At 40.9% G+C, this 15,523-nt stretch overlaps 1 protein-coding gene across 2 annotated transcripts in view; it reads right to left on the bottom strand.

Moving 5' to 3' along the window:
• Nucleotides 1-11,051, bottom strand: part of tead1b (TEA domain family member 1b) — a 45,037-nt gene extending 33,986 nt beyond the window's left edge. For both annotated transcript variants that reach the window (XM_067248837.1, XM_067248838.1), the window contains exons 1-2: nucleotides 10,913-11,051; nucleotides 10,344-10,470 (exon numbers count right to left, since the gene is read on the bottom strand). The gene's annotated coding sequence lies outside the window, so the exon portion shown is untranslated. The remainder of the gene's footprint in view (nucleotides 1-10,343; nucleotides 10,471-10,912) is intronic.
• Between the last annotated feature and the right edge of the window lie 4,472 nt (nucleotides 11,052-15,523).

Below are 15,523 nucleotides of genomic sequence, written 5' to 3'. Positions count from 1 at the left end.
AGATGGGCGAGAGAGATTGGTCATGCAACAATCAGGGCTGCACTTCGTTCTCCAAGCATGGAAAACATTTCAAACAAATGCGGCATACAAGGCTGCATACCACAGTGATCTCAAGAAATAATCTTCCACTCCTCCTGATATTCTGATAAAACACTTTGTGTGATCACACTTCGCTATATAATTGTATTTGTATGTATGTTTGGAGGGACAGGGGGTGAAGGAAGGGCAAGTTGTAAATTGTAAACCTTCAATTTACAACTTGCCTTAAGAAATAGGGTGTCGTCAGGACACTTTGTGTCAGTAAGTATGTCCAAGAATAAACGAAAACCAATGTATCATTTTCAATCATTAGCAAGCATTTCATTACAAAGATTGCACAAGTCTGATAAACCACTTCTTATATTAGCTGGCAAACAGCATGCCTACAAAAACAATAAGAGGTTTAATAAAAATGCACTGAGGCTCTAATGTAGCAGTGGGGTTTGGTAGAAGCTCTTCAGTCTGGATCCATTAAAACATTACACCTAATGGTACAAACATGCTCAAACAATACAGACACCTGCATCTTCCAGCAGGTAGGGAACATGCTGGCTTTTGGGTCGTTTTAGCTTGCAGGATTTTTTATCAAACAAACCAAATAATATCAATCTCCCAAAACACTGTTCTAGCTATACCCTCTACAAAGTACATGATGACAGCACATGTAGTAGGTAACTCAGCTACAGCAACATATTTCCTCCACCTACATTTTCAACTATTGACATACAATGGATTGAAGCTCTATAAAAACATGTAGAAGCATAGACTGAACTGCATGTCTAAGCATTTCAACTTTAGTGGCCAATAACTTAGGGCCAGGTTTCTAATGTCATTTGGGTGGCAATATAGAGGTCTCTTGGAACAAATTGCTTTTACACAGATACTCAATGTTCAAATTGTCTTTACTAGGCAAGATAGGAAAGAAAGGCAAGAACGTTTTCCAAAAGAAAAAGTATTTACTGCCAAGGACCCTAAATGATATCTTCCCACATACGACTTGAGCTCCACCCGTGTCTATGTTCCCAAGTTAAGTTCTCCAGAGGCCCTTCCCCTTGCTGACAAGTCTAACTCACTGAAGCCAGGATGTGTTCCTACACGCCTCTTTCACAACTCACAGCCATCTGCACCGATACACGCACATACACATGTACAGAGACACACACACACACACTTCCAGGATTGGGGATTTGGATCCATCAAAAAAAATGATGGGAACTTAACAGGATTCAGTATGCGGTTGTTGTTTGATGGTAGGATTTTTTGTATCTGTTTTGGTTGACAGACAAAGAGAGAGTAAGAGAGAGAGAGAGACAGGTGGACTGATATCGGCTAACTAACGACTGGAATCCATGTATACAATGAGCAAAGACTACGACGATGAGAAAACAACAACGGCATGTTTGGTAGCAGTCCTAGAGTCCGAGGGGTGGCTAAGCTGAGCATTCCAAGATATATGGATCATCATGGAATTCCACTGCCATTACTGTACATGTCGCTCTTCCAAGGTCATTGAATGCTCTTAGATAGTGCATTGAAACAGCCTTAACAGCTTAATTAACCCCCTTAAGTCCTAATCTATATTAAACCTGACCATAAATGAATACAAATACAAAGAACATTGCTTGAATGATTGAAAAGGTTTCTGTACATTCGACTATCACAAAATCCAATTTAACTGACCAAGAAAATTACATCTGTTGAATCTGCCTTTCCAGAATCCTCCAGAAAGGCTCCTTTCTGTGTGAGAGTGAGCATGTTTAGTGCTGCCGTGTGGGTCACACGTCCTTTATTCCCCAGGAGTGGGCTGTTCTGACAAGGGAATCATTATCGGCCCATCACAGATCCTGCCATGGAATACGCCACACTCCTTGTTAATTCCTCATGCTCCTGCTCTGTTTATAGATTTTACACATCCTCAGGACACTGTGCTACTATACACCGTGTTTGTTGGAAAACCTCATGGAGTGTTAGTGTTCGACGGGTACAAATATAAAAAATAACTGTATGTTAGAGAGCAATGTTTTTTAATTACTTTTCTGCTCATGTTGAGTCAATCCTATCAGTTGTAATAAAAAAATATCCCTGCACTTGCTTGGATTGTACTTAAAAAATACCAAAAATACAAATGCTTGTTTTCTCTTCCTCCTTCGCCACCATTCTATCCACTCCCTGTCGTCCTATGATATCCTTCTGAAGCTACAATAAGGTTGAAGCAGCCTAGGCTGGATTCTGCCTTGATGCCCATTGAGCTGGTCTCCTAGTGTCTGAGAATCTGAACACTAATTGTGTTAGGGAGAGGTAGGAATTTCACCTGTAGACATACTTGAAGCCACAGATAATTGCATCCTCCTATCTCTCCTATGTCCGCACCATGGAAATGGTCTTATTAGCAAGATAAAAGGAGAGGGGACCAGGGCAACAAGTGACTGCATTGGCTATAGTTGGCTATAGCTGTGACAAGGCATTATGGGATATGAAACTTATCGGCAGATTATATATAAACCACTCTCATTTACCCTTAACTGGAATCCAGCTCCTTACATTAAGAGAAGTCATTTCACCCTCACACCAACCAAGGTAATGAAATAGCAAATGAGAGGTCTTAAATGTAATTTTCCATGTGGAGTCCTTTTGTGCTGTTATCTCGGAGGGTGCGATAATGATTCCGTGAATGGCTTTTGCGCACCCCATAATGACCCATAGCAGTTAAGGCCGCACTGTGAAGAACTATAATTACCATGTGATTACAAAACTCGATGTTCACTGTGTGTTTTAAAACCCTACCGTGGCCTTTGGTTAATTATTTTAGTAATGCTGAAAGTATTCCAAAACCTTCATGTTTGAAACAAAAAGTAGCCAATTATGCATATTTACAAGGATGGAACATTACTGAGATTCCACTTACTTGTACATTACCTGTCATCAAAACACATTCATTATCGGTGGAATGGCATGTATTAGAATAAAGAGGAAAAACAAGCCTCTGTTCGACACAGACCTTGGGAAATAAAGTTTCAGGCAACTGAAGAATATTTTGAATAGGATTAACGAAATAGATGAATGTTCCGCAAAAGTGATAAAGACTTTAGTGGTATTGAATTTCTGAATATCTTTGTTTAGAAAACGTCAAATCTGAGTTTCAAACAAATAAACAAAAGAATCACCCCACCCATAATATGAAAGTGCACTTCCTCTGCAACGTGTCTTGACACTTAACTTTGTACAGGAGAATAAAAACAGGTGATAGATAGGGGAAATGACCCTAACAATCAGAGTAATTAGGGTAACATTGCAAAGCGGTCTGTATTAATACAGTATACAAGCATGTCTTGTTGTCCACAGGACAAAACGATTGATCTACTTTGTATTGGATTTTTCTCCAGGTTTCATGAATAAATCTCTAGGGCACAGAGTGCTGATGAGTGAATGAACAAGCTTTTCAATACCAATCTCCAGATGCAGGCCGCTAAAGATCCAGTGCATTTGCGGGCTAATGCCTCCTCTGTTATTGGCAACTGTCAAGCGTTTATTTCATGCCTCTTTAAACCAGCAGGCATGGGTGCCGTGAATCCGTCGGATAATATCCCACTCAAATCTGAGGCCTGGAGGCTCACGGGCGGCACCCTACCAATGGGCCCCTCGGGGATCAATCTCTGCTCGCCGCAGAATGGGATTGATTTACAGGGACTGTCAACGCAGCTCCCCCCACCTGCCTCCGTGTGATGGGAGTCAGGTGGCTAGTGCATACGCCACTCTGTCACCCCATCAACTGTGGAGGCAGCGCATGCTGAAGATCCCTATCACTCTGCAAGAGCATGCCAATCATGTCACTGCTGATCCAGTGTTCCTCCAGGCCACAGAGATCCTGTGACCAAATATCTGAAATGAGACGTAAACATTTTCCAATCCAACAATAACAATGACACCATCCATACATTTGATGACTTGATTGTCCTGTCTCTCTCAGGCTGTCGCAAATATGCGGTGCATTCCAGAGGCTGCACATGCTCACATCACAGTAGTGTGAGGAGAGAGAATAGAGAGCACATACAGCTCAGGAAATTAAAGCTGTAAATAAAGGTCTACCAGATAAAGGATCCCTTGACAGTTATGAGAGCAGCGCAGGGCTGGAGGGCTGGAGGACTGGAGGGCTGTTCGACTGGAAGGGTGGAGGACTGGAGGACTGGAGGGTTGGAGGGCAGCAGGACTGGAGGGTTAGAGGGCAGTGAGACTAGAGGGCAGCAGGACTGGAGGGCAGTGGAGCCTGGCCATGGAGTCTCGGTCATGACACTTGTGGACGGGCCTAATCACAGTGATGGGCATGAAGGCCACCATCTGCATTCAGTGTTTCAGCCCACCCTCTACTCTCTCCTAATCTCCTCTTTCCCCCAGCCATGCCATCCTCTCTACTTTGCTCCTCTCCACTCCTTTCCCCTCTGTCATGTCCCTCTCTTCTCCTCTTGTACCCGTCCTATCTCATCAAAAAAGCTGTCTGTTTGGGCTTCCATCTGCCATAAACCACCCCCTCCTCCTGAGCAGCTAGTGGTGAAAAGGTCAAATAGAATTTTCTAGAAACTATTTTGTTTGCTGTTCATTGTATGGCGGATGCTGTCCAGTTTATTGGTACTTAAAGGAGAGCTTGGCCAGATGTGACACATCGTCTTCACAGAGCTCCAAGGTAATTTGATGGGCAAAAATTCCTTTCCGACCTACCATGGTAAGTACATATTGGGCTGTTGTATGAGACAAATAGCATATAAATCTGCCAGCGGATCAAATTGAAACACAACCTGACCTAAGGTCTTCTTTACTTTGAAAGGAAATAATAAACAGCATTTCAATAACCTACTTCAATAAAGTTTGCATTCAATTTATAAGCCGTTCCAATTAAGCATCCAGCACTCTCACAATTATTTTAAAGCAACTATTAAATCTGTGTACACTTTGCCAATACCCATTTCTCTATTGAAGCCAAAAATGCTGTAAAAATTCTCTCTCTCCGCTTTTAAATTCCTTACCTTCAAAACAATATTACAGGATGAATATTGGGCACAAAGGACTGTAGATATAAAAACACGTTTTTGGTTAGAACATCTAGTGACTGCCCAGCAACATTCTGAGGACATACATTGCTGTAGTATTTAGTCAAGTAACTCCAGCATGCACACAAAACAAATGGACCAAAGCAGGATGCATCGTTCTCGGATGGAGCAGTTAAACTGTTTATGAGGTGTAATCATATTATCTATCCCAGCATTCCCTGCTGTACGCGCTCTCTATTTACATACACACTGACTTAGTAAGTTAAAGAAACTGAAACGCTGAAATGCTGTGCCCCAGATAGTTCAACCTTATTCACTGGGCAGAGCCTGCATACTAATGTTGAGAGCCACCCCCGGGTGTATCTGTGTTTCGGACGAAGCCAGGGCAGCTCGGGGGCAAAGAGAGCCTGTCTGATCTCTGTCAGCCATGATAACAATACAGCAGCCATTAATGAAAGGCCTTGTAGGGATTTATTACAAGCGAGGACTAGGGAATACGGTGCCAGAGAGCCTGGACGGCCCACATTTGAATACAGCCCACAAATTATAAACAGTTTCAGTAAATGAAGTGACTGAGAACCTTTGTTCCACGGGTGTACATCTCTTCAAATATCTTTTGCTAGTGGAAGGCAGCATGCTCTAAACCACGGCTGCTAGCCCCATAGCACAGCCAATACCGGGCAAGGAAGTTATTGAAGCCTGGATTTCCTGCTTTCAGCTGTGGCCAAGAACTAGAAGGTTTATAGTGGTTTCAGGAACTGACTCATCAAATGAATCATAGATTAAATATTCCTTTTCATCTGTTTCATGATCGTGGGATAGCTCATTTGAAACTCTCCAGAAGTTACAAAAGTGAGAAAACAGGGAGGCTATGTCTAACAATGTCACAATGACTTCTGTGTCATTATTGTTTAATGACACAGTGATTAAGACATAATTTGTTTCTTCATTATTTTCTTTCCTGAGAAGCTGACTGGTGCTGACATATGGTAGGAATTATGAGACTATAATTGTAAAGTGCTGAAACAGTGGTTTCTTTACTGTATGACTTCTAAAGATGAAGAAAGCTCTTACATTTTATGTTTCTCTCGCCCTCTTATTTCATCCCACATATGCTTTGCAAGAATATCCCAGTACAACGCAATAACAGCATTGTAGTTCATTTAAAAGAGCACGTTCATTGGTCTTTTTGAAAGTAAACATTGTGACGAATGAGAATAAACAAAGGGATATATATATATAGGCTGTTTGTCACAATTACACATAAAAAAAAAAAAAAGTGAAAAAGTGCACAGTACTTTCAAAGGCAGTTGACAAGGCCAAAGTGCACTCAGTAGCTGGCAGTCATTTTATGGCTGCAGTGCTGAAGCTGATTTACTTAGATGACGTCAGTGGCTTTGAGCCAGCTTTTTCTTTTGGTGGCACTCTACGCCGGCCTCTCTGAGGCCTAACTCAAACTGTTGAGCAGCAGACCATACTCAACAATTCCCTTTCTGGAGCAGGGTTTAACTCAGGGCACAGACAGCCAGAGATGCAGCTGGTCTGTCATCTGATGCAGCATGCTTCCTCCCCTACAGGTACACCAATGCTTTCAGGTGGCCCTGACCCTGCACATTCACACGTTGTATTCAGTAAACACACAACAATTGACAATTACACTGCCAATAATCCTGTGTTCATTCTATCAATGACTCTGATGCCCTCGTTTTTGTCTTGTTTTGGTTATAAAACACACAAAATGACAATAAACATGCAACTTTTTTGAGACGAACTGACATGAATGATGTCTTTCAGATTCTTAAGATCCGGAAGTGCAACTAATGTGAAGGGAAGCAATATTGTTCATACACAAAATAGCGTTCTACAATTATGTCCACTGCTGTCTTCATAAAATGTGTAAGGTAACAATTTCTGAAGAAAAGAAAAACGAACATGGAACATCCAAAAGTTTCCATTGAATTCTTTTTTCCTACGTTGAATCTTAATTTGCTTCAACCACAGATGTTTTTTATTAGGAAATTATGTCTTTGCAGACTATCAGAGTCAGGATGTGCCTGTTTGCTTTGGGCTTCATCCCAGCAGAGTGCTGCTTCACAATGCCTTGTGGCTCCAGAGGGTGAAAACCCACAGGCTGGTTCTAAGTGAAACACTACATGAAGACTCATGTTCGGACCATTCATCCTTACTTACTGCATGTACAGTAGGGATATATTATTTCATTTTATGAAATAATCAAAAGAATGATCAGGCCAAGTGTATGTTACTATGCATGATGCTGGCAATTAGCATGTACCGTATTTATATGACACATAAATTATGACACGACTATGTTTGTGCTTTTCTCAGAACATGCCATTCTAATTCAGTAAGCATCAGTTATATGCTTTTTCAAAAAAAATTAAAAATTAATTTTTAAAACCCTTTGGGTTCAAAATACAGCAGGAAACACTGAACATAATTTCCTGTATATACACATGTAGTTCACATCAATACTCCCCTACGGACCCCATGATCACCACACACACATACACCCACGCACACACAAACATTTACATTTGTTAACAGCAGTTGGTGACTGAAATATGAAGCATATTAAAATACTATTGTATTGTTAACGGACAGATTATCTGGAGCACACGAGTGGTATATGATGGCATAGCCGCAGTGACCTTTTACTGGCATAACGATAGCATGGACCTGACAGTGAGAAGCATAGTTTGTCAAATCGTCATTTGCATGAAATCTCAGTACAGTAAAAGCAAACGTTGTGCCTTCATTGTTTCATCTCCAGTTGCAGAAGACAACCTGAACAGATGTCAGTCTGTGAACATCGTTGTTTGCTTTCTGCAATTCAACAAGCTTTTCACAATCTCAGTTTGGACCACTGACTGAAAAGACAATGGTTCTCTCTCTGCTCCCAGAAGTAACCCAATACACTCAATGCCTTAGAAATGCACATTATTCTCTTCACATTTCACAACTGAAAGACTACATTCTTCTTTAAATCCTGAAAAAGCACTGCTAAAATGCAATGTGCAAAAAAACAGAGGTTTAATTATATTCTGTCGGTCTATGTGGGCTGTGCTTCTCAACTGTCTATCAGAACGCCTAAACTAATAGGAATGTATCTCCAGATGTTAACAGGGATTTTAGTTTTTTTATAAAATTGTACATAGTCTAATCATGCATCCGTTGTAAAGATATCATGGGCAGAAGGGTACAATCCCTTATCTCTCTGATACGTCCTAGTCTGTGATTGAATATTAAAACAACACGGATAACATATGTTCAAAAGAAGGAGAGGAAAGAGAACAATGTTTGTTTAGCACACGTGAGTGAGCCAATCAAAAACATACTCAATGTTATTCTTCTGAAATTGCCTGCAACCAATTTCCATTCAATCATGGATTAAATATGTACAAATATTGCCATACTAGTAATGTGCTTCGCTGTGTCATAATATGATTCTATTTATAGTATTGACTTTATTATGGGATTTGTTGACATTAGTTGGAATTTTCGTAATACTTTCAGATATACTTTAGCCTCAGCACATGTTCAGAGGGGAAGGAATTCATAAGCCCACTTTCAAAAGTAATGAGCTAAGTGGTCAAGTAGAGACAATGTCCTATTCTTGCACTTGAAAATGCCATGCAGGCCAGAGTCCAACAGGTCCCCTTGTTTGCATAAGCTGAAAACAATGCATCTATTGCTCTCCTTTATTTGTGATCCCATCTAAGCAGCAGATGTACTTCTCAACATGGTGATGTCACGTCAGGGTTAAGTCTGATAGGTGTCAATGTGTTTATTGTAGCAAATTATACCTAGTTAGAGGAATCCACACGTAAAAAAACCCATTAAGACTCATTTATCCCTGTTTCCACAAGAGCCACATTGAAATATAAGACCATAATTGACTGTATGAAAGGCGTTTTTTTTTCTAATCACACAAAGCATGGCAGAACACTTGCTGAACTGCTGCAGAGAAAAACTTCACGTGAGTTTTGACTTGAATCATACATTTGGCAAATACCCAATGAAATGAACAGAAACAAGATTTGAATGAATATTTTGCATTTATACTATGTGTAAAAGCGAATATTCTCTTCTGTTGGTATGATCTTAGTGTTGTTTAATGTATAGTTTAAGCAAGGGCAGTCCAGCACTACATATTGCATGCTTTCAGGGGTCCACAAATACATCTTAAGATACACCAATGCACAGATAAACAAAAAGTAAGTGCCCCCCTTTCCAACAGTTTCAACATAATAAATCTTGAGAAGGTAAATGATGTTGGCCTACAATGAATGTTAAGTCCACATCACAAACTTTGTAAATTACATTTAGTCATTTAGCAGACGCTCTTATCCAGAGCGACTTACAGTAAGATCTCCCCGAAGAAAGTAGGATGAAGTGCCTTGCTCAAGGACACAACGTCATTTGGCACGGCTGGGAATCGAACTGGCAACCTTCAGATTACTAGCCCGACTCCCTCACCGCTCAGCCATCTGACTCCCTCAAATGCACAGACTATTAAAAAAAACACTGTACCGTTACAAGTGACACCCATAATTTCTTCGGAATCTGATCAGTTTCTCCAATGGTAAAAACTCAAAAGTGTCCTTGGCTGCATACTACTGTCGTCTGAGCGATTCTTGTTTTTAGCTGAGCAGGCAACTATGTATTCCGAAAGGAGACTGATATATGGAAAATGGAACGGAGCGTGGAATGCGAAAGGCTACATAAAAATAAAACAGACTGAAGTTTCGTGTACAACTATTTGACATTATTTCAATTTAAAATGAGTAGAAAAAGCTTTTTTTTCAAGCAAAAACAAACATGACATGGGGGGTTTTAATGCTAGGGGTTTGTTTGAACCATGTTTAAGTGCAAAAACAGAAAAAATGGCATGTTCGGCTTTGAAAGCAAAACGACCTATGGCACTTTAAAATGTTTGGTGTCGTTATTATACTATTTACAGATGGAAGTGATAGCGATAAAATAGTAGCATTATTGTACGCAAAATATCCTACTTTGTGAGTTGGTACTTGGGGTTTCTGAATTCAAAACAATAACCAGCCCCCCACTTTTACAGATGATCAAAACAGACACATTATCTAAAAACGTTGATCTAATCTTTCCTGCAACATGACTAGTCTTATTCAGATCGGTTACATCGATTTTACCATTAGGGAAATGGAATGTAAAGAATTTGTTGGGATTCCTGTAAATGTAGCCACAAATATAGAAACATGTACTTACAGTAACTTCAAAGCAAGAATAGGAAAACCCCCGGCCAAATGTGTTGAAGCAACAAGTCTTTCAGGATAATGTTTTTGCCGTGCTCCGAAAATTCTCAAGTGAAATCTCCAAGTCCCGACTGAGCCAACTATAGAGAAGAAAACAGCAACATTTTGATCGGTCATCTTGTCCAAAATTGTGATTCATAAAATAATGTAGCATTCGTCCAATCGTTTCCCGAATCCTGTTCGGAGTTTCTGAGGTTCATGCACAAGACTTACTGCATTATAATAGGGCGTATGGTCGGGCTTCTTTACAAAAATGTAAAAAATGTCAAAGATTTTCGTGCTATGTCAGTGAATACAACACTGAGTGGACAAAGTGAGAGCACCCTGTTGCAACAGCGATGAGAAACGGCCACCTAAAATCTCACCAATAGATACTTCCCAGTCTTATTCTTATGGTAACCTAATATGAAACCGAATACATGTATTCAATGATAGTATAATTACCTTTTATTCACGATTAACTAAACCTTAACAATGTTATCTGCAACCATTTTGCATATCATTAACTACATAGAAACTTACCTCCAACACCTCCGTTATTGTTATTTCATTTAAAAAAAAATCGTCCCCCTTTTTCTGTCTAATGTGGGATATTGTAGTTTTTGTAAACTGTGTAAAGTTATTCTTGTGTTTCTGGACCAGCCGGGTATGTGTACGTGAATCGGCAGCGCACCGACAGAGATGCGAAGAATGCTCGGAATGAGAACAGGAATGAAATGAACGCGAAGAGCGAGTTTGCATTGGGGCGGAGCAAAGGTGTCGTCATTCCAAACCTAACAGTCAGCGGTAGATAGGAGGGACAAGGGACAAAAATCCTCAAAGATGACCTCACAGAATACGTTGAATTCAAACTGGAGCCTAAAAGAGGAGGGACATTATTAATCATAACCAAATCAATACATTTTCCAGTCTGATCATGCTGTGGTTTGATACATTGAAACGTATATATTTATTTATATTTCTTTCAACAAATATATTTTTTAAATTCTGAACATTATTACATACACAAAAAATCATGAACATTAAGTTGCTAAGTCAAAGAGAAAACAACACAGCCTACACAGCAAACTTTACTACATGTCTGTTCGTGTCTAAACAATCTACCCATCAGGGGCTGGTGTCTTGACCCCAATCCATTTAAAGGGAGGGATCTATGAAGATGAACGGCTCATCAATCATCCATCAACACGGGAAAATCTGTCTGCACATGTTTAGCAGAGACAAGGGAGAACTGAAGTGAGGGTAAGAGAAAGCAGCATTTTTTTAAAGTTTTCAAACTGTCATTCCAATAATCTATCAATAAAAATTGTGATAATACCATTTATAGAAGTGCACGAAATGACCTCTTGTAGCAGACAGAGACATAAAGTTGCAGGAACTCAAGAAAGATGCAATTAGAGCACACAACACAGTTTATTTCAATTAGTTTGGTCCAAAACCTTTTTTGTTGTTGCTTTATAGACCTTCTGGTGTCTCCCAAGACATGTCAACTTTCATGCTCCTTGCCTAAAACATAATTTTATTATAATATTATTTGTATAATACTATAAGATAAAGCAAATGTTGATTTGCCTCACCCTTTCTTAATTAATAAAGAACTAATTTCTAAAGATTTCGAAGTTTGACAGAATCTTGACACATGTGGTTTAGCTCCATATTTCTGTATCAAACCCTCTAAGTTTCATCATGACCTACCCTTTCTGTCCTGAGCTGGGATCTAAACCTCCAACATAGTCTGAAAATCTGCTTTCCAAGGCCCTCTTATCTTATCAGCCTCTCTCGCTCTCTCTTGCTCTCTCTCACTGTCTCTCTATGTTTATTGCCCTTTTCTCTCCCTTTTCTCTCCAAGTCTCGTCTCTCCAATGTCGACTCCATTCACTCAATGCAAAACTATTAACCATCAAAAGACAGTCTTATCTATGCAAATGTTCCACAGGCCCCAAAGACCCCAGGGAAACAGTCCCTGCTTCTCTCCAGGGCTGAGCACAGCAAACGTGACACCAGGCCAACACCTGAGTAGAGGAGCAGCCGTGATTCATTCACAGCCACGGGGTCATCTGTCGACAGTGTTTCACAAGCTCCTTGTTAAACATTAGCCTGGCGTATCCAGGAAGCCCACCAACGGATCCCAGCAGAATGGCAAACAGTAAAATGGTTCATAACCTTACATCAGACCCTGTTCTCATCCTCTTATCGGGGGATATGACTCTCCTGGCAGATTGCATTCAGGAAATGTGGCCATATGAAAATGTCTCAGTGTCTGTGAACCCAGGTGGGAGTGCATTTTGTTCTGTGAAGAGCCAAATGATTCATGGTTAGAGAATATTTGAATTCTTGTCTTCTTTGTGCTAATATGTGTATGCAATCGTCAGCTTATGGAATTACACTTTACTTTTGCTGATATAATACCTATCCCATAACAAAGACTCCATTACTCTATGATGGAGCAAAGTAGTAGTGTCCCTAACCCTAACCCTGGCATGAGGGACACCCAGGGGCTGCAGCTGCTAGTTATCTGTACACGTGAATCATCAACTGAGCCAAACCCAAGCATCTGCACCGGAGGACACCAAGACCGACCTCTGCATCTCAGAGAAGCCTCACTGCGTAGGGTGGAGGGAAAAGACAGTACTCACGGCCGTTGAACTGTTTACCCCAAAACAGGCATCTCAGGTTTCTGTCTCCTGGCTACCCCCCAGCTCTGCCAGCCTTCAAACTCTTTATGGCTGGGTGTGGCCACAGCAACCAGGAACAGGGGTGGGGGTGGGAGAAGAGAGCACTGAAACTATCACAACGGCGATCAGTGGGTTCTCAAGAAAGAAATTTCGTAAATCTCTGTCATCCAATTTGACTCATGTATCACTGATATCATTTGCAATAGACAATCTTTTTTACATATACATGCAATGCTTTGCCTGTGGCTACTCCTATCAAGGGGTTCTGGGATGCAACACATTAGCAGTCTACCCTCCGCAGAGACATCCAAAGAGTTATCCTCCTCTGACCCTCGCAGCAGATAAGACCCTGCAGGTCTGGTGGGGCGGCCAGGGCTTTGAACTCAAGCCTGCTGGTCCCTCTGCTCCAGGGGAGGCCTGGAGGGGTGACGGTGGGGGGCAGGGGTCTGGAAGGGGTTGGGGCTGCTGGGGGTTGGTGGAGTGGAGCGGAGCGGAGAGGTGAATCTGCCTGGTTTAGTTCACTTCAGAGCCTTGCCCTGCATGGCCTATGACCTCTCACCTGATCAGATGGCTCTGTGAGGCCAGGTGCAGACCATCACTGGCTCTTTGCTCTGACTGCTCAGCCAGCCACACTGATTGGCTTTATTGGAAGATAAGAGAGGCCATTGCCAGTGCAAAGAAGAAAAACATTCATTTAAATTCATTTAAATCCCTGTTGCAGAATGACAGTTCCCTGTAATGCTCCTTTTAATGTATGCGTTGGGTTACATAGAAAGTTGTTATGAAAATAAAGTCCTGTACAATAATTAGTCACCAAATAAATCACTTCCCACTTTTGAAGGTTCAGAATGTTTCCCCTATTTAATCTTTCAGATAATGTGTTTCCTTTTATGTAAATTTGCTGCAATCAAATGCATTCAGGAATGTTATCAACATTTTTATCACTACATTCGAGTTCATCATGCAAACAAACATGTGTGACGGTACACGCCACCTTGTGGTCACTTATAATATATGCTTTTGTAAACATATACACACAATGCTTGACCCTCATCTTCCTGACATAGTATTCTGTGCACTGTGGCTATGAACAATATTAGTGAATAAGATATTGCTGATAATCACACAAAGTAGGACTCAACATAGGAAAAATACATAATGAAAAGAGGCAGCATTGTGAAAATCTTAAATTAATATCCCATTTCAGAGACTCAAAACACACAATAGTTTTCCATGGAAATCAACCATTTTCATTTTGCTGGAGTGAATTTGTACCTTTCTTGCTGAAAAAGTGACAAAAGGGCAAACTTGAATTACAACATAATCCAGCACAGATGACAGGCCTCATCAGGGACAGTGAATGACAGGGTACAACAGGACCTATCAACGAGGAGAGGGGCAATTTCACTTTCTCTCTCTCTCTTTCTCTCTCTCCCTCTCACCCTCTCTCTCTCTTTCTCTCTCTCCCTCTCACCCTCTCTCTCTCTTTCTCTCTCTCCCTCTCACCCTCTCTCTCTTTCTCTCTCCTTCTCCCCAGGAGGACACACTTTGCCAGATCGCTAGTCTCCTGGCAACAGCTGAGGTTTTGATGTCTAAATGTTTGTGCACTAAATGTCTGCTTAATTCAATTCCGTAATGCAGTGTTTGAAGATATGGATCAATGCCTGCTGCCTTTGATGGGCATGTTGGTACTCAGAGGCATGTCATTGTATCAGTCTTCCACTGCAGAGGACAAAAAGAAACAAATCACATGACGCAGCCAACTCGTCCACGCAGGCCCTCTTTATGGAAGTCTATTGGAGGAGGTCTGCAGTGCACTGTTTTCAGAATCCCATCACAGTGAAGTGCAGCACGCAAATATGTTTGGAGGCCAGTCTGTCCACTTGGTACCACAACAAAGTAACTAAAATGTCATTATACATATTGTAAATCATCCACAATATGTCTTACACTCATCAACTGCATATTATCAATGAACTATCAACCGCAGGTCTGATGATATGCAATAACTGGTCAAAGTTAGGTAGATTAGGGTGAATGTGTATTGATTAATGTTCAGGGTTTCTAAAAGGATCCCCGTAGATTGAAGTGTCACTGGGAATTGAATAGTTTCTTTGATCTAAAGCAAAACCAATAACCGACAGTAATCACATCATTGTTCACAACTCAGAAACGTGCTACATGTCTAAAATTGGAGGTAATTACTGTAGATGTGTTGGTTTGTTTCAGGGATATAATGACACTGTGTCCCAGAGACGGCACACTGTGTTGTGATTCAGATGTGTGGTAACATCCATTGAATGCATGTTTTTTTCTTTTCTTGAAATGCAACATTGCCAGTTGGATTCATATAGTATGCAGTGCAGGAGTTTCCATCCATCGTCAAATGTGCCTGCCTATTCAGCACAAGGTATCTGCCAACACACCACAGCCATTATAAAGAGATTATGGCATAACC

The sequence above is a fragment of the Osmerus mordax genome, chromosome 13, assembly GCF_038355195.1.
Source record: "Osmerus mordax isolate fOsmMor3 chromosome 13, fOsmMor3.pri, whole genome shotgun sequence".
Taxonomy (NCBI): Eukaryota; Metazoa; Chordata; class Actinopteri; order Osmeriformes; family Osmeridae; genus Osmerus; species Osmerus mordax.
This window is presented reverse-complemented; position numbering and strand designations above follow the sequence as displayed.